This window comes from Rhea pennata, chromosome 5, assembly GCF_028389875.1.
Source record: "Rhea pennata isolate bPtePen1 chromosome 5, bPtePen1.pri, whole genome shotgun sequence".
NCBI classification, from domain to species: domain Eukaryota; kingdom Metazoa; phylum Chordata; class Aves; order Rheiformes; family Rheidae; genus Rhea; species Rhea pennata.
In genome coordinates this window covers 65,773,101-65,799,106 of record NC_084667.1, presented here as the reverse complement: position 1 = coordinate 65,799,106, position 26,006 = coordinate 65,773,101, and the positions used below count along the sequence as shown (strand labels likewise).

General features: G+C 47.9%; 1 protein-coding gene across 10 annotated transcripts in view; it reads left to right on the top strand.

Annotated features, from left to right (window-relative positions):
- The first annotated feature begins 5,822 nt into the window (after positions 1 to 5,822).
- KTN1 (kinectin 1) overlaps positions 5,823 to 26,006 on the top strand; it is a 76,403-nt gene continuing 56,219 nt past the window's right edge. For 9 of the 10 annotated variants that reach the window (XM_062577557.1, XM_062577561.1, XM_062577560.1 and 6 more), the window contains exon 1: positions 5,857 to 5,888. The gene's annotated coding sequence lies outside the window, so the exon portion shown is untranslated. Of the gene's footprint in view, positions 5,889 to 26,006 lie in introns of all 10 variants that reach the window. The other variant, XM_062577552.1, reaches the window with a different exon arrangement.

Below are 26,006 nucleotides of genomic sequence, written 5' to 3'. Positions count from 1 at the left end.
TCTGTCAAACGTTCAATATCATTTATCTATTTCAAGGGTGAGCTGAAAAGGAAAATATCTGAAAAACCGTATGATTCTCAGCAGAATTTAAGATTGTATTGTCTAGGTAATTAAACACTTCAGGCTTAATTTGATAGAGTGGACAGATCTCCTGGATGCTGCTTGAGAGATGGCACATAACACTATGTAGTTAGGGCTGGTCTCTGCTTGCTTGTCCCAGCCGAAATCATCAGAGGCATCATCTTCTCTCTGCTATGAAATAGCCTGCTGCCACCTTCAGCAGGAGGCTCTGACCTCTGTCGTGAATTGGACAGATGTTAATTTAAAATGTATAGCTCGGGACTCGTGAGACTTGTTAGCTACTCCACTTCTGATTGTCCAGGTCAAATAACGTCCTTTCCCTGCCTTAGCTTAAAAAATATACTTTCCAGCTGCAGCCTTTCCCTTGCCTTTGGGGAAAGGAGGCTGCTTGCCTTGGCAGGCTCGGCAGCCTGGCGAGCAGGCCAAGGTGACTCAGGAGCAGCGATGGTCTGCTCGGAGCGCGGAGGAGCTCAACGTTACACACAGCCCCAAACGGCATGAGCCAGTTACAGGGCTGATGAATCACCCGGCGTGCATAGTTACTGCACTGATGAATTGTCAGGCGTTCTTAATTAGCAAACTGGTTAATTTTACTTGGGAAAGTTGATGAGTAGACCAACAATAGGAGCTTTGTGCATTCTTTTAAGAGGTATTCAGTATCGTTCTCCTTCCTCGCATAGCTAATTGCAGAAGGCTATTCCACAGAGCTACTCCTAACGTTCCTGTTTCATCCTCTCGGTTATGACTGTAGTACACATTCCTGCCTTATCTAGTGTCTGCTGTAATCTAGTTCTGGGATGGTGCTAATCACAGGAGACTTCCCAAAACCTGGAAGGGACAAAAGGAGCAAATCCCTGAGCAACTCCACCTGCTTTACTCATTAATACTCTCAACAACCTTCTTCTAATTCTAGCACTCCATGAATGCCTTGCTGCTTGCTTTGAAGTTGCTTAACCTTGTTTGGCTTTATCTTATCTTTTTCAGGAGCCAGTTTGGGAATTAAGAGCCCATGACTGACAGCACTCTGCTTTCCGCTCTTCTGAGCTTTATGCAAAGTTTTTATAGCTGTAATTGTCTCCAAGGAGCGTAGCTTGTCTCAGGTGGTGCTTGTGTCTCCTGGTGCCCTGGTGGCATTAAAGCCATGCCTCTGGAGGAGACAGAAGAGCATCTGAGAACAGGATTGCACTCCAAGAAAAGAACAATATAGCGTGCCCATTTTACCTCCAAATACAGCATCTTCCAATTGCCCCATTGCTCTAGATTTTGTATCAATGGCACGTACAGCTGGAGCTGCTCCACCAGGAGGTGGATGGCCGAGTGTCTTAATTCCCCACCAAGTATCACTGTGGATGTTTCGTTTCGCCTTCTCACACCTATCTGTTCCGTAATGCACCAGCCATAATATTCCTGGTCTCATAATGCAGGTTTATTGGGTGATGGGGAGGAGGGCAGCAGCTCCCCATTTCCCACCTCATGCCATGTGTCCATCCCTGTGTCGACAGTGCAGCCCAGGTTACGTGGCCAGGCTGCCCCTTTTTTGTCCCAGTTAAACAGGGGCTGTCTCACTCCCTGGAAATGTCATTGACGGGGGATCTTGGGACTCTGTAAACACTAATTTACTCTCGGCTCTTGTTAGCAAACGCATGTGTCTTCCACATGTCCTGGTAGCGATCAACGTGAGATCAATATTTAGCATGTGTCATCTCCTAGAACAGTAAAGACGGCTATTTCTGTCAAATGAAAAGTGCTAAACTGGCTAAAAACAAGCCATTTTTTTCTGGCTCTTACAGAAGTATTACGTGGAAGAAGAAATACCAGTTGCCCCAATGTCAGAGAATTGCTGAGGACCGGGCCTGGAAAGCATTGCCAAATGCTCCACTGAATGCCAGATGAAGCAATATAAGTGGAAGCCATCTGTCTCTACTGCAAGGCTGAATGGTGACTTTCAGACTCAAGCAGTTAACTTCATTTAATTTTTCTATTGCAAAAAGCAACAGACTGATTAAATGAAGGCGTTCAGTACGTGGTTTACATAGCACCCTCTTTGTCCTGGCCCAGTCATGCTCTTAAAAGTTCAAAGTTGGACTGGGTTGTGTGGGGGAGCACATCAGTCTATTTTTCATTATGTATTGCCTTTAAAACAGGGCTAGGAAAAAAGGGCTTTAAACATTGGCTGACACCTTATTGCTACCTCGCAATTAGCGTCTATGGGCTTTCTTGGACAGCTCCTCCATGAATGTTGTGCACAAATGTACCTGACACTCAGTTTCAGAAGAATCCTTCCATGCTTTTTGTTAAGTCATCTCTCCGTTTTTTTCTACCAAATGGTCTGTCTAAATTAAATTGCATTTAAATGAGGTGAGTGTGCAACGGATCATCTGACCACCAATATTTCCCTCCAAGTTTTGTGACAAATTGCTCTACTACAAACACCATCTCTCATGCTTTGAACTTTCAGCTGCAATTAAATACTGATCCTTTAAGTCTTATCTGGAGAAAACAATATAGTAATAGCACTCGTGCGTGTTTGCACAGAAAAGCAGAGAGGTGTGCACGTGGCAGTGCTAACAGACCTCTGTTAATCTAGTTTGCAGGGGTCACGGTAGTGTTAAGGACATAAGCGATGCTCTTGGTATGCGCTAGGACCTTCAAGGCAAGCTCTCTGGAAAACAGCATACCTTGTGATTTCTTTACTGGGCTGTTGTTGCATGTTAGCTGAGTTACATCAGCCCAGGTGGTTTTACTAGTTTATGGTATAGACACAGGGAGATGAATATTATGCAAGTACTATGAGCAAAGAAAGGGTGCTGACCAGCCTCCGAAATCCCAGAAAAACTTAATTTTGTCCAAATTATCAGTGGGATATAATGATCGACACTGGAATGAGTCTGCAGGGCATGCAGCTAGGGGATTAGTCAGCTCTCGTTACCACTTCCTCCAACTAGCTGTAAGCAAATCAGAGCAGCTGAGTCAGTGAGGGCTTCAGGAGAAAGTAGACCTCCTCAAAATGCTGGCAGACAGCAGCAGACACTCTGGTTCCCCTTTTGCCTTGGTCTTTTTGTACCTTTAATGCACCTAATCAACTTCTCACGCAGTCGCATTTCTGTCACTCTAGCCCTTGCAAATAGTCTGCCAATAAACGTCGTTAGCTTAGCAGTAACGGAGGAGTCCGTGCCCAGTTCTGCGGTCACGTGCTCCTGCAGCTCATCGTGTTTCCGAGCTTGCTCCATGCAAGCCTGAATCCAGCCTGGAATCACTTTTACTTCAGCCTCGTTTCTCCTTTGGATGCTGCAGACCCCTACTTGCATTTCTTGCTGTCTCTGCCGTTTCTTTTGTTTGTAAGCGTAACATTGATTAAATGACAGCATTAAGGCTGCAGACTTTGTGCTCTGTTAGACCTTAGTTTTTATGTTTGGCATATAGAAGTGGAATATAAGTTAATTTTTCCCCATATAATCCAAAATAAGCATAATTATGGGAACCCTTAAAATATTAACATGTTTTTGGGAGGAGGATGGTTACATGCTGTCGAAGTAGCTGACTTGCCACTGTGCCCTTCCTTATGAAGGGATTGGTTTTACCTTTTTTTTTCCCTGAAGCCTGGTTATCTGTGACTTGTCAGAAATAATGGCGTGATCTGATTATTTTGACCTCCCTTCCATGGGCGTTCCCCCAGCTCGTTAGTACAAGAGTAGCTCCACTGTGATCTCTTTCCACTCAGTACGTTTGACAGGGCTCAGGTGAAGTTGCTAGGGGATATTCAGCAGTGCTTTTAAGAAGATTAGGAACCCAGATGGATGTGCATTGGGGAGGCTCTCAAGTTGGCGATTTCCTAAACCCAAATCATGCTGCTCAGACCCCCTCACTTTTGTGTGTTCCCATTAACAAGTACTCACTTTTATCCCCAGGTATTTGTACAAGTCCCCATTGCTCCCAGGTTGGTGTGGGCAGTGCTGCCATCCAAAATAAATGAAGTGCGTGAAGACCGACTGTTTCAAGGCGTTCAGGAATGCGGCTATTGCAGACGTCGCACGTCTCCTCCCCTCACCTGATGGGTATGTTCTCCTCTGTAGGGACATTTCACAAAGGACTTTCTAAACCTTCTTTTGTCCCTTTGAGTAAAATCAGTTGAATTGGCTCCCTTTCTCGCGCCTTTCTGTTTTCCCTAGGGAACCTGAGTGGATTCTTAACCCGTTCTTTCCCCTAGGACTTGCTAATTTTATGATGGAAACACTTAGAGGTCTAACGAGTATAGACACAGCATGGGCAGGCGGCTGGTAAGCTCACTAGGGAGAGACCAGTTTCTTGTTATCCGAATAGACAAGGTATATAGGTGAAGAGAAGAGGTGTTAGCTCATTTTATGTATAGGAACTGAAACAGCAGCTTGCACAGGGAGGTACCGTGCATTTGTGACACCAGATCTAGTTCTCCCGGGTCCCTGGAGATCCTGGTGCCATTTGCAGGACATCTCGTTGGACTGAAGCATTTACAGACGTTCCCCAGTCACCCGCCACCCTCGGCAGCTCCCGGAGGTGGCTTGCAGCCCGTGCCGGGGCGTGCGAGCTGGGCAGGCTCACCGCTTTCCAACACCGTGGCATCGAGAGATGGAAGATGAACCGGGCTCATAAATACACAGAATCACTTTTTTTTTTTTTTCCCAGGGAGCTCTGAAAGCCTCTAAAAAGCCTCTAAAAATTCCCTTTGTTAGCTGGATTTTTCAGTAGTACAAAACATGGCCTTGATCAGTTCAGCTTCGTTAAAAATACATCTACGTGGTGGTAGTAGGTGGATTATGTGGACGCTTTTATTAGCCTGATGGGTTTCTGTACAGGTCACACACAATGTCTTATTTTAATTCAGTTGTTTTTTCTTATGAGAGTTTCCAAAAGCCATTTCTGTCAAATGCTGCTTAGGACAGATGTGTTTTTATTCCCTTACGGCTGGTTTGAATCAAATGTTTTTTCCTAGGTAACTCAAGTGTCTTCACTGGAGTTACTCCCACTTTACTGCTCTGAGAACAAATTGTAGTCGTTTTGGTGACCTTCTGCAGAAGTTGAATTTCTGTGCACGCATGCGTAATCTATTAGTTAATATTCCCTGCCCAGCGAATAGCAAGGGAAGGGAGAAAGCGAGACCTAACCGGTCCCCCGTGAGAGGCCGGTGTGGATCTCCCCAACCTGCCCGGGGCTCCCGGCCGGCGGGGAGGGATCCGCCGAGCCCCGGGGGGAGCTGCGGCGTCCCGGCCTGTGGGGGAGAGAGATCCCCGCGCGGGGGTGGGCTCCGGGCCGGGGGCTCTCGTATTTCGTGGGGGATCCCTGCGCGCGCGTGGGAGGTCTGGGCGAGGGCGTCCGGTGCGCCGGAGCTCCCTGAGTGGGAGGCCTGGGTGGGGGATCCCCAGGTGTGCGAGGTCTGGGGAGACGCCGTGTGTAGGAGGGCTCTGGGGGCAGCGACCCCACGCGTGGGTGGGCTCCGGGAGGGCGCTCCCCACGCGTGGGTGGGCTCCGGGTGGGGGTTCCCCACGCGTGGGTGGGCTCCGGGTGGGGTATTTCCTGCGCGTGGCTGGGCTCTGCGTAGGTGACCCCCCCCCCACGCGTGGGAGCGCTGTGGGACCCCACGCGCGGGCAGGGGGCCGCGCCCGAGGCGCGGGCGGCGGCGGCGGCGGGGCCGGGCGACGCGGCGGACGTGCCGGTGCCGCCCCCTCCGCCCGGGCCCGCCCCGCTCCCTCCCTTCCTGCCAGGCGGCGCCGCGCAGCCCCCGGCTCCCCGCGTCGCGCCGCGCTCCGCCGCGCCCGGCCCCGCGCCGCCCGGTGAGTGCGGCCGCGCCGCGCCGGGGGCAGGGGGGGGGCGGCGGCGGCGGCGCCGTGCGGCCTGCGCGGGCCGCGCCGCGGGCGGGGGCGGCGGGCGGCGGCGGGGCCTAGGCCGCGGCGGGGCCGCAGGTGCGCGCGGGGCCGGCGCCCTTGGCGGCCTGCGGGCGGCCGGGCCCCGCGGGCGGCCGGGCCGGGGCCGGGGCCTCCCCCCTCTCCCTGCGCCGCTCCGCTGAGCCTCGGGCCCGCGGGCGGGGGAGCAAAACGAGCTCGTTCCGGGGGGCTCTGAAGCACCCGTGTCGTAATTCCCGAGGAACCCCCCAAATCTCTCTTTTTCTCTCTTTAAAACTGTATTAATTTTTTCCCTTGGGGGGGTGTGGCGAGGGGAACCCCCCCCCCCCCCCCCCGGGAGCTGCGGCGGGGCCGCCGCCGCCTTCCCGCGGCCCGGCGCCCCGCGGGCCCCTTCCCGCGGCCCGGCGGGGGAGAAGCCGGTCGGGGCTCGGGCGCGGGGGGACCTGCCCGGGGGAAGGCCGCTTCGGCTTCAGACCTCGCTTCTAACACCGTCCCGCCGCCGCCGCCGAGCCGCTCGAGGGCCGTAACGCGCTGTTACGTTTGGCCGGGTTCAACGGACCAGCCCGGTTTACATCCTCGCCGGGGTGCTAACTGCGAACGGTAGAGCGTGCTGGGCTTTCACATGATTGTGGGTTATCTTTATATTCTATTTTATTAATTTTCTTTTTAAAGCTATCCATGCGCGCCGCTGTAGCGCCTGCGCGGGTTGCACGCGGCTACGTTACAGCCTGGAGCTGTTGCCACCCCCCTGCCTCTGGCTCCCCTTCTCCCTCGCGCCCGGCTTGCTCCCTGCCAGGCTCCTGCCTCCCTCCGCAGCCAGGTGATGCGAGCAGGTACTTCCAAGGGCCAGCGCTTGCTGGAAAACCATGTCTGCGTGGGTTATCCGCAAGGAAATGTGGTGGTCCGTGACCGTCTGGAAGGTAGTAGCCTCTCTCAAGGTCTTCCCGGCCTGCTTTGCCTTCGTTTCCCTTGATCGTATGGGATGGTAGCGGTGAAAAGAGGCGCTGTGGGTAAGAGAAAAAAATTAAGGTTGCGAGGTTGCGTCTTTGCAACTTCAGATAAGCAAGCGCTTAGCGCTGAGCTGCTTAAATGATAGTTGTTACGCTTTGATAAACTTAAATCTGTCCCATCCATTGCGGTCAAGTTATAGAATAAAATTATCTGAATGCTTGATGCATCTTGTTATATGAGAACTATCAACTAATGATGACTAGTGCCTATTTTAATGAAGTAGGTAGCTATTAAGAATAGCATAGCATAATATCTTTATATTAAGCAATGCCAGGTGCTACTTTCTAGCAGTAGGCATCTACATTTGTGTTTTAGACTTGCCAGGGATTTATTTTAAGATCAATAATAGAAAAAAATAAAAGTACTTCTTGTTTTGTGCAAGGTGACTGTTGGCTGATACCCTAACAGATGTAGTGGTTTTCTGTTTTTTTTTTTTTTTTTTTTTTTTTTTTTTTTTTTTAAGAGAATTTTGTGTCGCTGCCTCTGTCGAGCAACGTGCATGTAAGCTAAACTCTTGGTATTTAGTAGACATGAAGAAACATTAAATGCAGCTTGACAGTTCTGTGTGACAAGACAGAAATCTTGTACTAGAAAGCCTGGATTAATTGCTGTGGAAGTAAAAAAGGGATCCGATTCAGGCAAAATTCCTTCCTTCAGGTATTTTTCTTGCCTGTTGTAGTCTTCCTAAGAGATCCTAAGTGGATCTCTAACATCCTTGTGTTTGGTTTGGGCTGGAAGTGAATTTCTACCTTGTGGACCTCTTTCCTAGAACTGTGCTCTAACTTCCATCCATGAACAAACCATGCAACTTGCTTTACCACATTTTTTTTCTCCTTCTTGCCTCATATGCTGATGCTGCTTTCCACATGCTGTGATTAAAATAACTTGTGTCTGTAACTGCAGCAAGGAAAGATTGGGTTTGGACAGAAATGCAAATGTTCTGTTAGAGTTTTTACACAGATAAGTAAAATAAGTTATCTGCTTGGTGTCAAGAAGATACTTTTGACTCTCAGAACGAGCAGTTGTGATAGGATATGAAATGTGCAATTAGGGTTTATATGATGGTGGAGGAAAAAGGGCTGAATGAAAAACTGCTTCAGGTAGCTTAGCCTGCCAGCTACTCTGGGTTTGAAACCCCTTAAAGGAAAGGGAAAGGCTTGTTCAAGCCTGTATAAAACTGTGTTGTTATTTGGTTAACCGTGTGATATCTTTCATCTGTATCATCTGTTCTTTCTGCTTGAGATTAGATGATTATGGCTCAAAACTGTCTAATCATTGCTTGAGCATCAGTGCCATAAAACCAGGTTAGCAAAATTCATGAGAACCTAGAACTCTATTGAATTTTAGAGGCTGTGGGCATAGATTAAGTAAGTTTTTGGCCAAGACTGTTAAGCATAAGGATGTGGGGGGAGAGGACATTTGTTTTATTTTAAGCATCCAGCTTCGTTACTCCTAATCCTGCCCTCCTGTCCTGCCAGGACACCTTCCTCTCTCCATTGACTGTGTGAGAGCTTCAGCTCCTAAATTTGGTTCCCTGATCATACCCAAATTATATGCCATTAGTAAATAGTGTGAATGCCATCCCCCGTGGTGTCCTGGAGGGGTCAGGAAGAAATATCAGACTGCTTGTTGTCTCGATTTTGGGGGCAGATGGTAGGAATGAAAAGCTGCCCTCCTACGATTCTGCTCCGTGAGAACCTGAGACCGTAAGGGAGCTCCTGATGGAGTTCAGTTTCTCTGTTTGTAGCAAGCATCCATGTCGTGAATGCCTTTCATAACGTAACTGCTTTTAAGGTGAAACTCGATCATTTTCTCCTCTCTCTCCAGAACAGTCCCAAAATTTCCACCTCCAAGTTATTCATGGCCTGTTCGTACGACTTGTTTTGGTTCTGGCATCGCCATTTCGTTTGAACAGTTGTTTCCCCTCTCTGATGTGATTAGACGGAGCGGGCATACCTCTTATTTTGATAGGTTAAACAAGTCAGTTTTAAGTCTTCTCCTCTTGTTCTCTTATCAATATTATCATTGTTTTCTGCTTGGGGAAAACCCTGTTACATCTGTCTGTTGAAAGCTTTGTACTATAAAGGGCGTTTTATACATCTGCATTTAGCTCTTAAGCTTTCTGCTTAGCTGTGTTGGCAAAATAGCTGCAATGGACTATTAAAAAAAAAAGTGAATATTTTTCTGAGGGCCTACCAGCTCTCAACCACTTTGCTCTTTTTTTACCCTTGCTACCTCTAAGCTCTCAACCTTTTTGACATTTATTGGGTGAATGTTTTAGGCTAGTGAGACAGTGAATTGCTGGGCTAAATATATATCTGCTCCAGATGATCACTTTTTGTTAATGACTATGCATAAACTATGGAGATGATAGATTGGAGAATTACCAGATTGTGAACCTTAGGAGTCCGTTTCTTCTGCCATCATTATACAAGCTGTCCAAAAGAAATAAACGTGTAATGCCTTAAAAAAATTAGTGTTTATTTATATTTAAAAACTTGCAAGCTTCTTCCTGTTAGTATGCCTGAAATAAAGCTGAATGGAGGAGAGGAGGGTACCTCGGAGATTTGAAAACTTTCTAATCTTTGCTGGAAGGAAACCTTTAAGTGCCTCCGTAAAATGGGGCTTGTTGATGCCTGTGGCCTCTGATTTGGGAATGTGTCTGTGCCTGTTGGTCTGGGCCTCGACTGGGGGCTCTTCTGCCACCATGGTGCTCAGCTGGGGCTTTTATTCCCAAGTAGTGGGGAGCTGATACGTGCAGCGCATTGGACTACGCGCAAATTTAAGAACCGGCCTTTAGCCACGAAGGGGGAGCGGCAGGGCGGCTCCAGGTATCGCGTCAAGCAGCGAGACGGTGTACGGGCACCTGCAATTTGTGCGATTCCTCCGAGCTTTTCCGCAAGGGAGCCAAAGTCGCTTCTGTGCCAGGCTGCTTGGGTCTGAACTCCCGCTCTCGTGGTCGCCGTTACTGCCTGTGTGCTGGAGTGCTGCAGGCTAATTAGATTATATGAGAATGAATAAGTGAATCTTAATAAATGAGCTTATGGGGGCACACTCAGGTCAATGCAGGCCCTAAATATAGGTATTAGGCACAGTGCGGGCTTGGTGCAGTAGCTGTCAGGGCGACAAAGTTAAATGGAGATCGCCTGTGAACGCATGAATTCTGCTGCCTCGCTGCGTTATCAGCCTGGATGCTCCAGCATCTCGTTAGTGCAAGAAGCACCCAAATCCAACTCTAATGGGGGCGTTCTTTAATTGAAGCTTGATGGGACGTTGGAAGGGGAAATAATGTGTGTGGAAACCGTAATAATCTGAGATGCTAAAGTATGCAAATCTCATGATCCCTTTTAATGCTTCCCATTTAACTAAAGGTGAATTTTATTAAGTCTCTTAGATATTTCATCAAGCAGAGAGAAGGAAATGGTTTCAGTTGTATGTATACACCTGAAAACTCTGGAAAGTTGCTTCCTTAAGTTATTTCTAGCACACGTATAAAGAATATGGTCTCCTGTTCTTGCAGCTCTCGGGTGTGGAGAAGGGGATTAGGAGTTTCAGCCTTTAGTTTTGCTGTGCAATGTGTGGGGGATGGGAAGGAGGGGAGTGACAGAACTGTAAGGCATCTGTGCTAAGCAGAAGTAAAATTATTAAACACTAATACAGGTATATTCCTTGTTTTCTGTAATGTTCCACAGTGTTTTCTTTTTCTTTTTTTTTTTAATTCTTTGTCTCTACCCTGTTTATCAAAGGGGACAGCTCTAAATTCCTATCACTGAAGAGAAGTGGATGAAGTTGCTTCTCTTCTCCCTGAGGAGATCTAGCTGTGAGGATAGCATTTTTTTTTCTTCAAACTAAATCTCATCTTTGTTTGCAGGTCACTGAGGTGCACTGCAACCCAGAGAAAGTGTCTGTAAATTAGTAATGCTGGCAAACCACTCATTTTCTTGCAGTAATAATCCCTATTATAAATAGCGTTGTCCACCATTAGCATTAACGGGCAACTCCTGTTGTCAGGTTGACAGGATTTTCAGTGGTCCTTTGTTATGGTTTGGTAAAGAAGAGAGTAAATTGTGCAAAGCAGTGCTTCTGCTTGCAGGTTTTGACTGTTTCCTGTTGGATCTTGCTGGGAGTAGTTAAGGGTCCTAAACTCTGTCTGCAGCTGTTTTCCTTAGATTTTTTTTTTCTTTTTTTTTCTTGTGACAAACACTTAAAGTCAGGATCTTCAGAAGCGTGATTGCTGATGTAAGCCAAGCGTCTGTCTCCTATGAAAAAGGGTTTTTGACAAACATACTGGATATGGGAATCACTCTTTTGAAAAAGACGCAGGCGAGTGCGGTGCAATGATTTCCCGGTGCCTGGAAGCCAGCACGTTCCCTCCGGATGGGAAGCGGAGCCTGTTGCCTTGCACAGAGGCAAGGTGCAGCTACAAAGTTCACTGGTTTGCAGTGATCTATCTTATCACTGGGCAAGGCAAGGTCTCTTTTCTCCTGCTGGAGTCATTTGCACACCTTAAGCTCTGTAGGAAGGGCTGGGGCTGGCATCCTCCCATGCAAGACTGCTGATCCTGCTGTCTGCGCTGCGTTGTCTGCATCCGCTCCAAGCCAGGCAATCCTGCAAATCATCGGCTCTGCTCAAGAACAGCTTGCACGTTGCTAACTGCTCCCTGTTTGTAGGAAACAGTCTCTGCCATCCTCTTGTGCTGTAAAAAAGGTGAGGAAAGAGAGCAAACCCTTTGATTTCCTTCAGGTCATAGTTTAATGGTGAATTGAGTACTAGGTAGTTTGTTTTCCCCATGGTGCCAGGGGAGGTGTTTCAATGCTGTGCTGCAAAATATGAGTTCTTTTGGTTTTTGGATTATATGTATTAATTGAATAGTCAACCTTGTCAAGGCATCTGACTGGTGTCCAGCTCATGGAGTGCTTGTTGAATGACCCAGGGAAAATAAAGCTTGACTTCAGAATTACATGGCTGTTGAAGGCTTTTAAGGCCCAGTATATTTATGCCTGTGATTCATGATGCTTCCAAAAACAATTCAGCTCTCATATCCTGCAGGGGGGAAGTACCTCAGCCGCTCCAGTGAGCGGCTGCATTCATAATTTCTTGCTCAGCGGTGTCACTCACTAGAGCAATATAAATGGAGTTGCTGCACAGAGTATTATTTTGGGTTCCTTATTCTTCTGTTCCCCAAACTTTCCCTGCTCCTCCCCATCCTCCCTAGCATTTTTGCGCAAGGAGCGCAGGCTTACTTCTGCATTGCTAGTATTTACATTTGCCCGTGTGGTCTTCAAATGGTAAGTAGGGTATTTTATTTTAGAGGTGTGACATTTTAGGGCATCTTGTTCCTGTGTGAGATGTGGAAAGGTGTCTTTTGGGTGTCTGCAAACATAAAGGAAGTTTTTGAGACCCAAGCGATGAAAGCAATACCTCTTCTAACTCTTTTCAGTCAGCAGAAGATAGCTTTCTCCTCCTCAGCGCAGTGTAGTTCTGCTTGTGTTCATCCTTGTAGCATATCGGAGGGGTCCTGCTGCTTACGGGGAAATCTGAGTGGACTCGTAATCTATTTGCAAGTGTATAGCTGTCAAGGGAGATGATGACTAAGCTGTCGCACAAAGTACTGGTCTTCAGGGAGAGTGCTGGGATTGGGCTGCGTTGTGAGTGGCTGATAAGAGCGCCTGTAACGTCACTCAGCTGATATTTTATTGTTACTGGATTAATCTCTGACCACTGGCTACAGCTGCTTTTTTTTTTTTTCCTCAGCCTGTTTGTTGTAGAATTTTAAGTTGAAAAATCTGTCTCCAGTAAGAAAAAAAAAAAAATAAGACAGACACCCAGCTTGTCAGAGGAAGTGAATGGTTCCCATGGCCCTTGTGCTGAGCGCTCGGTGGCAGAGGTATTTAAAGCCACTGACTCAGCTGCCCTCGCGCCCGATTCCCCAGTGCCGCCTGCATCGCGTTCCTTTGGAAAGGGACCTGCCTTCTGCCCGCCCCTGCCGGATTCTTCCCCGGCGCCACTCGCACGCCCGAGCGCGTGCGAAGGATGGGGATGCTTCACTTCCAGTTTAGCAGGGGGGAAGCACCCGTGACGCGAGCCGTGGAAGGTCGCCGGCGGCCGTTCCCGGGTCCCGTTCGTGACCCAGCTGCTGGGGAACGCCGCCTCGCGCTCCCGGGCCGGGCGGGTGGGAAACTTCTTCTCCAGTGGCTGTGGCTATTCCTGCACCTATCTCGCTTTCCGAGGCCCCGCAGTGTTGTGGGTGGGAGGCAGAGCCTGCGCCCGGGAAGTGATGTTTCTTCCTTCCCTCTTTGAAAGGGCACTTTCAGATCTGAGAATCGGAGTTGAGCAGCGCTGTGGCAGGAAGGGCCCTTTGCACTGGGGCTGGAAGGGGACTTTCCTGCCCCGTTAAACTCCCTTTGCTCTGGGGAAACTCGGCACGCCTCTGGCTGAGATGTGCTGTTGGGAAGCTCTCTAAAAATGAGATTTGTGGGTGAATGCTGCAACCCATGTCTCAGCTGCTAACCTTTGCTTGTGTAAATGCTTGTGGGGAACGTGTGGCTTCAGCTGTGAAGGACTGATGAAGAACTGTGTGTCTTTTTGCCTTGGCCTCTGCTGCCTCGTTTTGCATTTGTAGCTAGCGGTGGTGATGGTGGTTGTGGAGGTCCAACAGTGTCACCTCCAAGTTCGCAGTGTGACCAGGGAGTTGTCATTAGCCCCGGTATTTGCTGAGAAGGTATCCTGGCCGGACCCACCCTCGCGCGAATGGTGAAAAGCATCCTCAAAGAGAGAGGCTGAGGTAACATCTCCAATTCTTGGAAACTGCCAAGTCTCGGAGAGAATTTACGTAGGAGGCAGCAGGATTTTGCCGGGTGCGATGGGCTGAATGGGGAAGTACCTACGGTCCTCACCCACTACCTTCGCATGAGGTCACTTCCATATCTGTAGCCTGTGATACACCATTGCTGGGATTGGGTTGCATGCTAAATTTAGTAAACCTCTTTACAGCTTAGTGTGCATGTGTGTATGTGAACACAGATTTTTAAAAGTAGCTTTTAATGAGTTAGAGCCTAGTGCAAAATGCTCAACAAAGCTAGACTTTCTGTGTACAGCTGTTAGTATACTAGACCAATTACGGACTGAATAGGTGCGTTTATTTTTTTTTTCCACCTCGATGTACTTCAACATGTGGATTCAGTAAGATGCAGAATGCTGCAAGTGGGAGGGTTGCAGAGGTACAATTACAACTCATATAATGTGGTCTGTAGTTTCAGCTGTATGAAAAGTGTTAGCTAACGGGTTGTGTTATGAAGGACTTAAACTTGCAAAAATTCCCAGTAAGATATTTCCATTACAAGCCTGCCTTTCAATACTCCTCAGCCCAGTTTCTTCATTTCTTCCATGCTATTAAAGCTTTTGGCTTCTGTGCCAACAGAAGAATTTTCCTGATTTCAGGTACGATGTGTGTATTTCTGAAGTTATGTCTTAACCACCCCTGTCCCCACTACAGACTGCTGGAGAAATAGTTAAGCGTATAACCAAAGCCAGAGGCAAGTAAGTTTGGATCTGTGTAGTTGTAATGAAGTATTTGTTAAATTTTCACACGCTGAAGGAGGAGCAGCTTGTGGGACAGTAAAGTGAGGGGAGTGAGAACCCAGGGAAGCATGAAAGAAATGACCTGAATTACTTTGAATTTCTATTGCCAAGCATTTTTTAGGCTTTTTTTTTTTTTTTTTGAATAACTTGGCATGTTCTCAAGTTCAGATCTTAAAGCTGAAGCTCAAATTTGAGAGCACTGATCACTAAAGCTGATTTATTCTGGAAGTGTGAGTGTTTTATCAGACCATTTTTTGAGGGGTGAGGAGGAACTTGAGAATGCTGGGGTAGTGATTTGACTTGAAGTCAATTCTGATAACAGTGAAATGTGTGTTTGAGGTCTTTTTAAGAAACTTCTAGAAGGTCGGTCCTTGTGGTCACAGGTGGAGAAATCCAGGAAATCCTTAGAGGGGCACTTTTTGGGGGTTCTTTGTGTGGGAATGTGTTGTGGCCCCTTCCTTCCCTCTGCTTCTGGCGTTGTGCTGTATTTGGGGTTATGCAGTGATTCGAGCCCAGTCTAGGTAAGGGCTCGTGCAGGGCCTGCTGGGCGGCGGCTGCTGCTGCTCCAAGAAACGTCAGCAACCCTCAGCTTCATTCACCTCGGATCCAGCAGCTGCAGGAGGAAAGTGGTCAAAGAAAGCTTCACAGCATGGCTCAGGTGCATTAGGTAACTCTGGAGGAGCTGGAGTCTCTTCCCTGATGCTGGAGGGGAGCTTAGCCTGATGCTCTGGGTGTTTAAGTGAAGAGATGAGTATCTTCTTGGAGTTGGCAGAAATACCTTGCTGGTTGCTGAGTGCACAAGACTTCCTTCAAGTGCCTGTCCAAACCCTGCAGAGTCCCCATGCTGATGGTGTGGAGGCTCTGTACTGCTCTTACATACAAGAGCCTTTAGCAGACTGGCAAATGAAGCATGGAAAGGTTAACTCGGTGAGAAGAAACTTCACGGACAGGAGTGTGAGATGTTCCTGCTTTGGAGGAGGCGTTGCCGGTGTGAAAATCAAAAGGGCAATATCTTGGTGGAGCTGTAGGCAGTGAGGTCCCTGCAGTAGTGCTGTTGGCATTTCAGATGGAAGATGACGTGAGCCCTTAATGCTGTCCTTGATAAATGGGCTACAAGCCACGTCTTGCAGGGGGATGGAGAGACGCCTTAACATTTAACCTGTTTCAGCAGGGATCAGGGAAATGACTGCTGTGGTTCAGCAATTCCTTGAACATCATGTTAGACTTCTAAATTAACAGTTAAATGCTCTAGCTCATAATGCATTTTACCCTTTGAAATGTGCTGGACTGCCTTGTATGCTGCTAACTTTTTGTACATAGGGACTGCTTTTAAAGAGATTTTTTTTCCCAACCTTTCTGAAAATTTTAACTAATATTTTGAAGAGCATAACTCTACCATGTTCTGTAGCATAAAGCACCTCGCTTGGATATAGAAGTACGATCTTCTATGTGCATAATACAAGCTTTAGGATAAATTTTGGATAGGATAACTGCTTTGCTACAGAGCAGTCAAACTCTAACTTGAATCTGCTGTGGATGTCTTAGGGATGGGAATCTGCTCAGCCTTCAGCTGCTCCAAATTCATGCTGGATCAGAAGGTCAGAACATCAGCATTGTAGGCAGTGCACCATCATCAGCAGAAACTTCTGCAGCCCAAATTCTGTCTTGAATGATACCTCTACAAATCCCCTGTATTCAAAGGGTTTTATAAGTACAGCATGAGCAGGGTTTTAATCTGGTGATTCATTTTAAATTTAATGCGCAGTCATAATAAAACTGAGCCTCTTTTGCTGGTATCTTTCCTGATAATGTGAATAGGGATTGAAACCCACGGACTGCTGCTAACGTAAGACTGGTAGAGGCTTCTGCTGTTGAACCACCTTCCCTGCGCTCCTGGGGCTCTCGTTCACCCCTGTAGCTAAACTGGGGGAGTTGTGAGCAGGAGGCTGCTGCGTGGCCAGGGGTGTTAACATAGGGAGACTGCTCTAGACATCGAGCTTTAAAAAAAGGCAAAAATAGCCATGCGGGTGCGGTGCCTGCCCAGCTGTGCACGTGGAGCTGTACGGAAGGAGGGGGGCGACTCGCAGTGCTCGCGAGTTCCTAGTTTGGTAGCCGTGCGGTGCGTGTCGGTGTTGTATCTATTTATGATGCCTCTGTCAACTTAAAGGAACTTCTGTCCACTGTATGTCAAGCCTGCAGTCCTCCCGTGGTCTAGCCCGAACTGAAGCTGTCCTCCTAAAAACGTTGGTGTGAGGAACAGCTGTGTATCCCTGGTGAGCGTTAAACCTTTGGCGTGTTCTGAGATATGTTACAACCGTGCAAAATTGGATTGTTTAAATGGAAACTCCCCCCCTCACCCTCACTCTCCTGTACGTGGTGAGAGGGGGGAACCTACCTGCTGATTTCATTTTGCCTTTTGAGCTGAAGAACTATGAAAAGTGGAGTCTAATAACGGGATATAGCAGCCCTGTTTCAAATGCTGCTTTCTGTTGCTCTAATTTAGCTAGGCTGTGCCACATTTACAGTAATTTTGATGCATCAGTCGCGTTTTCTTTCCCTTTAAAGGCAACTGAAATCACTCAACTGTTCAGACTTGGTATGTGCAGTAAAGAGGATCTTAAGGCTTCAGGTGGGTAGAGAAAGCCACAGGAAAGGATCTTCTGATATGCTGCCCGATCACGCAAGGGTTGTGATTTCCCTGAGCGGGTCGTGAACAACTCTCCTTTGAATCGTTGCTTGTTTCCTAGGTGGGTAGGTTGGTCAGGTTTTTTTCTCTAGGAACTTCAGATAGATGAGAGCATCCGTCTGCTGTCAGTCTGTCCTTTTGTCCATTATTCCAACAGTCGGATGGTCGAGTCACCGAAAGGTTAACGAAGCACCGCTTTTGTCGGCGGCCCAGTCCCTTTGTGTAGCCGTACGGAACAGCAGACTGAACAGAAATAATAGGAACATCTCGTTGCTGGAATGACCGGGGCTGTCGTGCCGCAGTACCGGGCCGAAGAGCTGCTTCCCCCGCCGTCCTCTGGCTGCGCGTAGGAAGGCCGGTTTCGGATCGCCTTGCGTGTTCGCTTCTCCGTGTTTAATAGTGTTAGAGGTACGGGGATCTGAAGGATTACAGTTACTGGTTCAGGAGTAGCTTCCAGTTTAGCACTTAAAAAATGGTTTAACTGTAGCAGGTCTGTTGGGGCTTGGCCGTTAGGAGAAGGCGGAATTGTTGTCCTTAATTACGAAGCAGAGGAAAATTGGAGTTGGGCAGGCAGGCAGCAGTCCAACTCCTCCCTGCCGAGCGAGCAATGTTCTTGTGCTCTGCCGTCCCCGTGCACCAGCGGCTGTCGCAGGCTGCTGAGAGATTGATTGGTTTTGACCTCTTTTAAGAACAGGTTGGAAAGTTGTAATTTTGGGTTTATCGCAATAGGTTTCTACCCTGTCGTGCTGAGCAAATCTGTGACGGTGCTCACCCCGAAGAGCTTGCAGTGTGGGCAGCTGGCCGGGGGAGCACGGGATGGCAGGGAACTGCTAAATCCGACTGCGCCCAGACACCGGAGGGTGTATTTGTCTGGCTTGAGTGGGTGTTGTGGCCAAGTAATAGTGGTGAGAGATTTGAAGGAGTGGTGGTTTGCCAGCTGCCCAGCCCCTTCTCACGTGGAAAGGGCGTTGGGAGGAAGACGGACGGAGAGTGACGCGGTTTGACAAATTGGGGGTGGAGGTGGGGAATTAAACTCGGAAAGGTGTGGGACACGGCGCGTGGGTGAGCGCGGCTTGCTGGATGCTTCTCTCCCTGGGGAAGATCTTTCTCCTCCAGTATCTGTTGTCGGCACTCTGGTGCGGGCATCCCTCGCTCTGCAGAGCTCGGGACCCTGGAGACTCCTGCTTGTGGCAGCGCTTCCAAGAAACCTTTCCCTTCTCCGACTGCAGGTTCCCAACCTCTTTTTTTTTTCCCTCCTCTTTTTCGAGACTGTGTGGTGGTTGGCATACGTATGGAAGTGCATTCTCCTGTTGGGAATGTTAAAAATACTCTCTATAATTTTCCCTTTCCACATCCCAAAATATATTAATGTGCTGTTGCTTTGATTAGTCATTTCCTTTTCCTTTGTTCCTTTTGCAACAGGGTAGAGGACTGCAGGCACACGCTTCAGTACGACTTGAGAAGTCTAATGCTGAAGAGATTCTCTTCAACTAATAGTTGTCTTTTATCAGCAGAGGGCTATTGGTCTCACTCTTAAGTATGCATTAAAAAATAAATCTGGATAAAGTCACTGTTATGGTATTTATCCTAAATAGCTTTTTTTGAAAGAAATTCTAATCTGAACATGGTTAATGCTCCTATTATGACTTTAATATATGCATTCTTGCAGGAGAATTTCTGCAATAAATAGCTGTCAAAAAAATTCCTAATTCTCTGCTTTATTTTGAGGTTTATTGTCTTGCTCCCGTTCTGTTGCCTCTGCACTCCCACCCCGAGTTCGTGCAAGACCTTGTTTAACGTGGGCAGGAACTTTGTGAAAATAACACTGTGATGTTGCTGAGCTGTGCGTGGCTTGCTTATGGGGCGGTTCTAGCAGTGTGCAGGCGCTCGGGGTGTGGAGGTACAAAGGTTGGCAAATTCAGATACGTTAACCTGCCGAAGTGTTGCTCGAGTAACTTGCCAGCCCTGCAAGGTCGCGTCGTCTTTGCTCCTCCATTGCCACGGCTGCTCATCGCAGGCGTTTCTCACTGCACCTCTGAGGAATTTGGCAAAAATCTTCAGTGCTGGCAGTCTGGAGACCCGCGGCGCTAAGTGCTAAGTTTAAAACTGTATTTCTTGTCTGGCTGGAGAAACTGTAGTGAGTAGGCTAAGAATGTCATCTGAGCAGAGCGGTTAAGGGCCGAGCTGAACAGAAATGTTGAGAATCGAGCAGTAAATTAAAATATAGTACTACTTCTCCTAGGTCTGTGGAAACTTCAGAAATAGGCCCCCGAAACAAAGTCCTATCCGCAGCATCCTCGTTAGCAACTGCCTGGGTTTTCCTGTAGTTTCTTCCCTGCGCACATCTGCTTTGTGCTGGATTTGTGCCCCCCTGGAGTGTGGCACTTTCGGGAGCCCAGGTCGGGGGAGCCGTGCTGCCCCGCTGCCAGTGAGCCTGTGGAAGGGGGTATGGAGGCAATTTGCTGGGATATATAGGCAGATGATAGAGTCAGGTCTTTTCCTTGACTCTTTGTGGCTCTTGTATATAAAAATCTGGGCTGAATTATTATTTTTTTCCTTTCTTTTTAAATGAGCGTTAGCTTCTCTGTGCTCAAATTCCATTCATGCTTTCACAGCAATCCCCAAAGGCCAAAAAAAAAAAAAAATCTTCCAAACCCTGTAGTCCTTTTCCTCTTTTGTTTGTCTCCTTACTTTACATTTATTTTTAAAATGCAAACGAGTCTATAGCACAGGAACGTATATATAGACAGAGCTGTAATACTTGTTTGCTGTATACACTGGAAAAAGGTTTCATTCCAGCTTTTTCCCTCTGCAGACTGCTGAAAGCATGAGCGGAATTTGACTGCTGAGAAGCTGCTCCTCCTACCTGCTTTGCTCACTGCTCTCCGGCTCGCAGGGGCTGAATTGCATGCAAGGAGATGAAAGGGGTGTAGCAACCTCAAAATTTCTCAAGAGGTGATCTAATATTTTTTTTTGCTTGGAATTTGAGGCTCTGCCTGGCTTGTGACCACAGGATAGTCAACAGTGTAACTGCGATGGGTGTTGCAGAACTTGCTTTAATTGAGTTAAAGGAACAGCTAGGCTGGTGCAGATGTCCCAGAATAAACAGACTTACGCTGGTACAACTTATTCCTATGTCAGAAAAGGATTAAGCTGCATTGGAATAAGATAGCCTGATAGCCTTACAGCTGCGGCCGCCAAGCTGGCTCATTTTGGCAGAACCGAGTTGAGTGACAGCACGCAGCGTTATGTCAGCAGATTGAGGAGCGGATAAGATGGGCGACGAGCTACTCCGTGACCCCTGTCGAAGGACGGGCCAGCGGTTGAGCTGATATGGCTAAAAAACGCATCCCCAAGGAAGGGTCCTGAACTAGGATAAAATAAATCTTCTGAAGCCCTGGGCAAACCAAGCCCTGGCTGTGCAACGCTCAGCGTCTTGGCTATCATATCTGCCTGCAATTGAGGGGCAAGATAGCTGCGCTGGGAGGCTTCCTATGCATCTGAGGTGAAGATTATACTGTGAATATGTATTTATACAATAGACCACAACAGATGTGGAACAGCCTTTGTTGCAGTGAATAATGGCTTTAAACTTGTGTAAATGGCTTTTGTGTGTAGTAAACCCAAGCTGCTATGGACTGTCGCATCAGCTTGGCTTATACAAACCTCTATTAACTTTCCAGACAGCTAATCAGAATAACAAAACGTGGCTGGCCTGACTCTTCCCTCCTGTCCCTGGGCCCGGCACAAACAGATTTCAGGTGCAGTTGTGCATGTTTAATGCTTCTGACTTTCTGACCCGAGAGCCCTGACTTAAATTTGTATCTGGCTCGTGCTGCTGAGCAGTTCAGTGTGGTAGGAGGCCCCTTGATACTTGAAAAATGCATTACATCTGAAACTGCTGTTCAGACTCTAATGTGCCCTTTTGTGATGTGCTGACACAAGAGAGAAGGCAAAAGCAAGCTTTAGTGTGAGCTACGAAGCCGAAGCTAACCTGATGTTTGGTTTCTTGCAACTTACTGTTGTATCTAGGCCAAAAGTGCAAAAGGCATCTTCAGTGAAGCGCTTGGGCAGTGCTGCGGTGAGAACAGCATGGTTTATTTTGAATCAGATTGGCACGTTGAGGCTATTAGGAACATAACCTTAATTCTCTTCTAAACGGCCTTACTTGCTAGATTTGTTTGTTCAATCTGGCAGCTTTGGTGGAGAAGTTGGACTTCATTTCTTGCTGGCTTGCAGAGGCTGCGCAGCTTGGAGTGAGTGCACTGAAATGCTTTTGCCTTAATGTCAGCAGAATTGCTAATGTTGTTGCATTTGTATAGTTAGTTTTGCAGCCTCTTGTTGGCAAAACATGCCTTTAGATGTGACTGGGGATATTTTGGCTTTTTTTTTTTTTTTTTTTTTTTTGAATATCTGTGTTAGTGACCTTGGCTTCTATAAATCACTGTCTGGTTTGGGATGTGAACGAAACATCAGGCTGGGAATATCAGCATCTGTATTGAATCTTTTTAAATTTTGCTGCTGGTTGTTCCTTTATGACAATTTATGAAAGTCTGTGAGCGGTTCCAATGTATGTTTTTTCCATATTTTGAGCAGTATTATTTTCCAGTGTTGCCTGTGCAGAAACAGTGCTGATTGAAGAGCAAACGATGGATTTAGTCTTTGCTTGCAAAGGGAACAGGAAAGGAGACCGTTACCAAAGACCATGTGCTTGCATGTTTAAATATCCCTCAGTGAATGCTGCAGTGGCAGAGTGTATCCATACCGCAGCCTGAAGGAGGGAGTTGGGGCAGTTTCAGGGACTCCCTGGGAATAGCGGAAGGGAGAGAGGTGGATGGACGTAGCTGCATTGAAGAGTGCCAGGAGCCCTTGCTTGGTGTGGTCTTCTCCACCATGCCCTCCCGAGGGAGGTGAGAAACCCTTGGTCTTCTGCAGGCAGTGTGAAGATATTTGCTATCTTCTCCCCCTGACCTTAAAGGTAAGGCTTGGGTTTTAGAAGTCAGTGAATTCAAGGGAAGGTGTGCAGTCGCTGTCATCAGCCCCACTGGACTTGTGTTTTCTTTTGGCCCTGGTGGCTTTGCCCTCTGTGTATAAAACAAAAAGCCGGCCCTGCCTTTTGGGGTGCAGGGCTTGTCCCAAATAACCTCCCCTGGAGACTGTTGCGAGAAGCCTTTGGGTTTGTTAAGTACAAAGATGTGTCGTTCAAGGAGTCTTACAGCTTGGTGGAACGTCGCCTGGGTTGTTGGCGCAAGGGGATTTCGGTGGTTTCGGGGTCCCTGCGCAGCAGGCAGGGCAGCGGCTGGCCTCACGGCGCCTTCGTCCGCTCCGTCCCGACGGCCGGTGTGTGGGCTGCTGCCCCCGGACAAACAGGAGGTTGCTCGTTCCGCTTTCACTGAAGCGCGGGTTAATCCCGACTCCGGACTTTCTTCCGGGGAGTTTCGGGGCGTCAGCTGCCGCGCGGTGGATCCCTGCCCTACCTTATCTTGTGCCGACTTGTTTGGACGGGCCGGCCGCGGCGGGAGCCTGCTGCGCCCTCCCGAGGCTGCTCTCTGCTTGCTCCGCTCCCCCCAAAAGCAAGGAGGCTCGTGGGGTGCCGATGGCGCGGCCGCGTAGCCGAAAGCGCGTGTTAAAGCGCGTGAAGGCTTCGGCTGCAGCCGAGCTGCTTGTTTTCTGGGATTTGATAAATAGCACGTCTGTGTTAACTAAAGTAAAGCAACTGCGAGGAGACGGAGCCCGGCAGATGATAGGAACAGCGGCACGTTTGGAATGGGAAGCGTTTACCTGGGGGGCACGTGAACCCCGAGACCGCGCTCGGCCAGCGGCTTAATTGTGCCAGCGTGATCCAGCGAGGAGCACGGAGATTTGTGGGCGAGCCTCGTTCCGTTCCTGCTAGCAGCGGTTTGTAGGGGGCATTAAGCGCTGTTAAGCTTTACTTGGACGTGCCTCCTTTGCAGAGGGGAGTTAACGCTAATGTATGAATGTCCCAGTGTGTTATTTTAAAGTTTTCTGCTATCACTGTATAAATCGTGCTGTTGGAGCAAGCATTTAAATGAAAAACTCTGAATTTGAGCTGCTGTTTATTGTGCTTCCCTTTAAGATGTATTTTTGAGGGGACTTGTATCAACAGAGCGTGTAAATTTAGCTTTAAAAGTCGAGCTTAAAGAGCCTTAAAAAAAAAGGTAGGTTAAACTTTGCCATCAGAGTTGAGACTAGCAGGGTGACTCGGAGGCACAGAGTTTTCCCGGCTGTGCAGTGGTTGTGGATGCAGGTTTTCTGGGATGTGGGTGCCTCAATCGTTCTGCAGTTTTAAGTGACCTACGAGAAGCCTAAGCTGTTCTAATTTTGCAGGTTTTTCAGCAGTACCGACTTTAGGTGAGCTGGCTCTACGTTCTACTGCAGCCTTCCTTCCTGCGCCGTGAGCCGAGCGGTTAGCGCTCGCGGTCGAGCTGTCGTCGGGAGCTGGCCGTTCCTGCTGAACGGGCGATGAGCCGGCATGCCTCAGCCTCTAGCTGAATTTCATATTTCACCTGTGACAGTTGTGGGTTTAGTTGCCTCCTCCAGAGCCCAAATCGCTGGGCATCCCCTCCCTGAAGAGCTCCGGAAAGATAAGTTTGGGAGTGAAGCTATTTTCAAGGTTGTCGTCTTTACAGCTGACAAATACGAAGTCTGTTGCTAATTGCGTGCAGATTAAAAAGAAAAAAAAAAGTGTTATCTATTAGAAGAATTTATTCAATACTGAGGTGTTTTGCTGTGCTCCTCGTGACTGTTGCACGTGAGGACTTTTTGGTTGCTTTGCCGATCAAGTGGCTTGTGTGGCGAGTGCGCGCTGTTGCCTTAGCTAAATCGTCTCTCCTAAATTCCTTAGGGTGCAACCCCCCCACCTGGCTGTATGTATTTTTTTCCCCCTCTTTAATGCTCATTTTTAGAGAGGCACAAATCCGTGGAGATCGCGTGCATCTTGATCTAGGCGCTGATGGAGGCTGCGCTGCTCTCGTGCTGTGGCTAGGCTAAGTGTGACTCATTAGCCAGATGGAGCTATAATTTATTTCTGTCTTCAAGTCAATTAATCCCGTGGACCTAAAAACTGAATGCATATCCAGTGCAAGGTGGTATCTCTGCAGAGGGAAACTGGAGTTTTAAATGCAAAGAGCCAAGGGCGTGGTGTGAAATCCAGCAGTAACGAGCGGAGGAGGTCAGGTGCCAGCAGTAGTTCTGCGTCCGAGTTCAGAAATAGTTATTTTTTTCTGGTGCAGCCGCTGTTTGGGGGAACAAAAGTGCAATTCTTTTGTTAAGCGCGGAATGAGAACAGTGGCTGAACCCATGCGCGGCCTGGGACAGACGCGGTTTGTTCCCTTTTTTCCCCGAGTGACTAAAAGGATGTTTCGGGTTCTTGAATTTAGAAACTGGCTGTGAGTAAGTCTTCAAGTGGGGACGATGACATAGGAATTGGGGAGATAAGCTGGCTTCTCTGCCGTCCTCCAGGTCTGTAAGATGCTCTACCCGTTGCTTTTTCCAGGTTAGTTATCTGGTATGGATGAACGGCGAGAAGTTAACTACTTTTAAATGTAAAAGCATGCTGTTAAATTCGCAGCGACTCTTTGCAGCTGCTGCGAGGATGAGTACGGAGGCAGTTTCGGCAGGGTGCCCCTGGCTTTCCGCGGGATGTCCGAGCGAGGGGTAAAACTCTCCGTCGCAAGCGCTCCTGGGGCACGGGCGGTGTTATCTCTGAGGGCGTCTCACGTCGTCGTAGCTAGTGTGAATGGGAGGAACGGCAAAACTAAAAGCTGAGGAGAACTTAAGATGGCACGGGAAGGTTTTTAATTAAACATTCACTTTTTTTTTTCTGATTTAATAAAAGCTTCTCCCCTTGCACTCCCCCCAGATTACTTCCTTTTTTTCCCTAGATGCTTTATCAACTCAGTAGGGAAGTATAAACGGGAACCGAGAAATTTTTTAGTGCTTATAAATTGGCAGAGGATAGGTAGCACTTTACTTTGCACAAAGCCCACAGTTATTTGCCCCGTGGCAAGGATGTTGCTTTGGACGGAGGCTGCGTGACAAGGGCTCGATGGCAAGGGAGCCAGCTACAGCATCCTTCTTCCAGAGGGGTTTTTTCAGTGCCTGCGCTCGTGCAGGGCTGACAGTGGAGACTGCCATCAGAGCAGCGTTCTTGTTTGATGAGTTCCGTTCTAGTTGCATCTTAAGGCTTTTACTTAATTTTTCTGAACCTTGTTTCCGTGAGAAAAAGGCTTTGTATCTATGAAAATTCCCTTTTGGACTTTGAGGATCACTTCTGCAGTCCTCTGATGAGAGTATTCCTGGCGGATATATTGATTTTGCTCCTACTCCGCTTTGCTCTGAGCAAGTGAAGAACAGGAGCAGTAACAGAGTTTAGCAAAGTTCTGGAATTAAAATTGCAGCACTCGCCTCTGGATGCTGTGTATGCTGCTTGGTACCAGGAGGCTGCCAATCTGTTGTCTCTTGCACCTGACATAACTGGTTGTCCCTTTAGGAGATGAATCCATAACTCTAAATCTATATATATTCTGTATTATAGAAATATATATATTATACATTCAAAAATCTTGGTGATGTTCCCACCTTTTTGATGTATGCTTCTTCGACAAATAAAATAAAGCTCTCTGGGAACAGATGCTTTAATTTTGACTTCCAAGAAATTAAACACTGTCACGCTCTTCCTAAAGGGGTAATGATGGGGGAGATTTTCAGGGCTTATGCAACTGGGAACCCGAATTTGCCAAGCTGTTGGG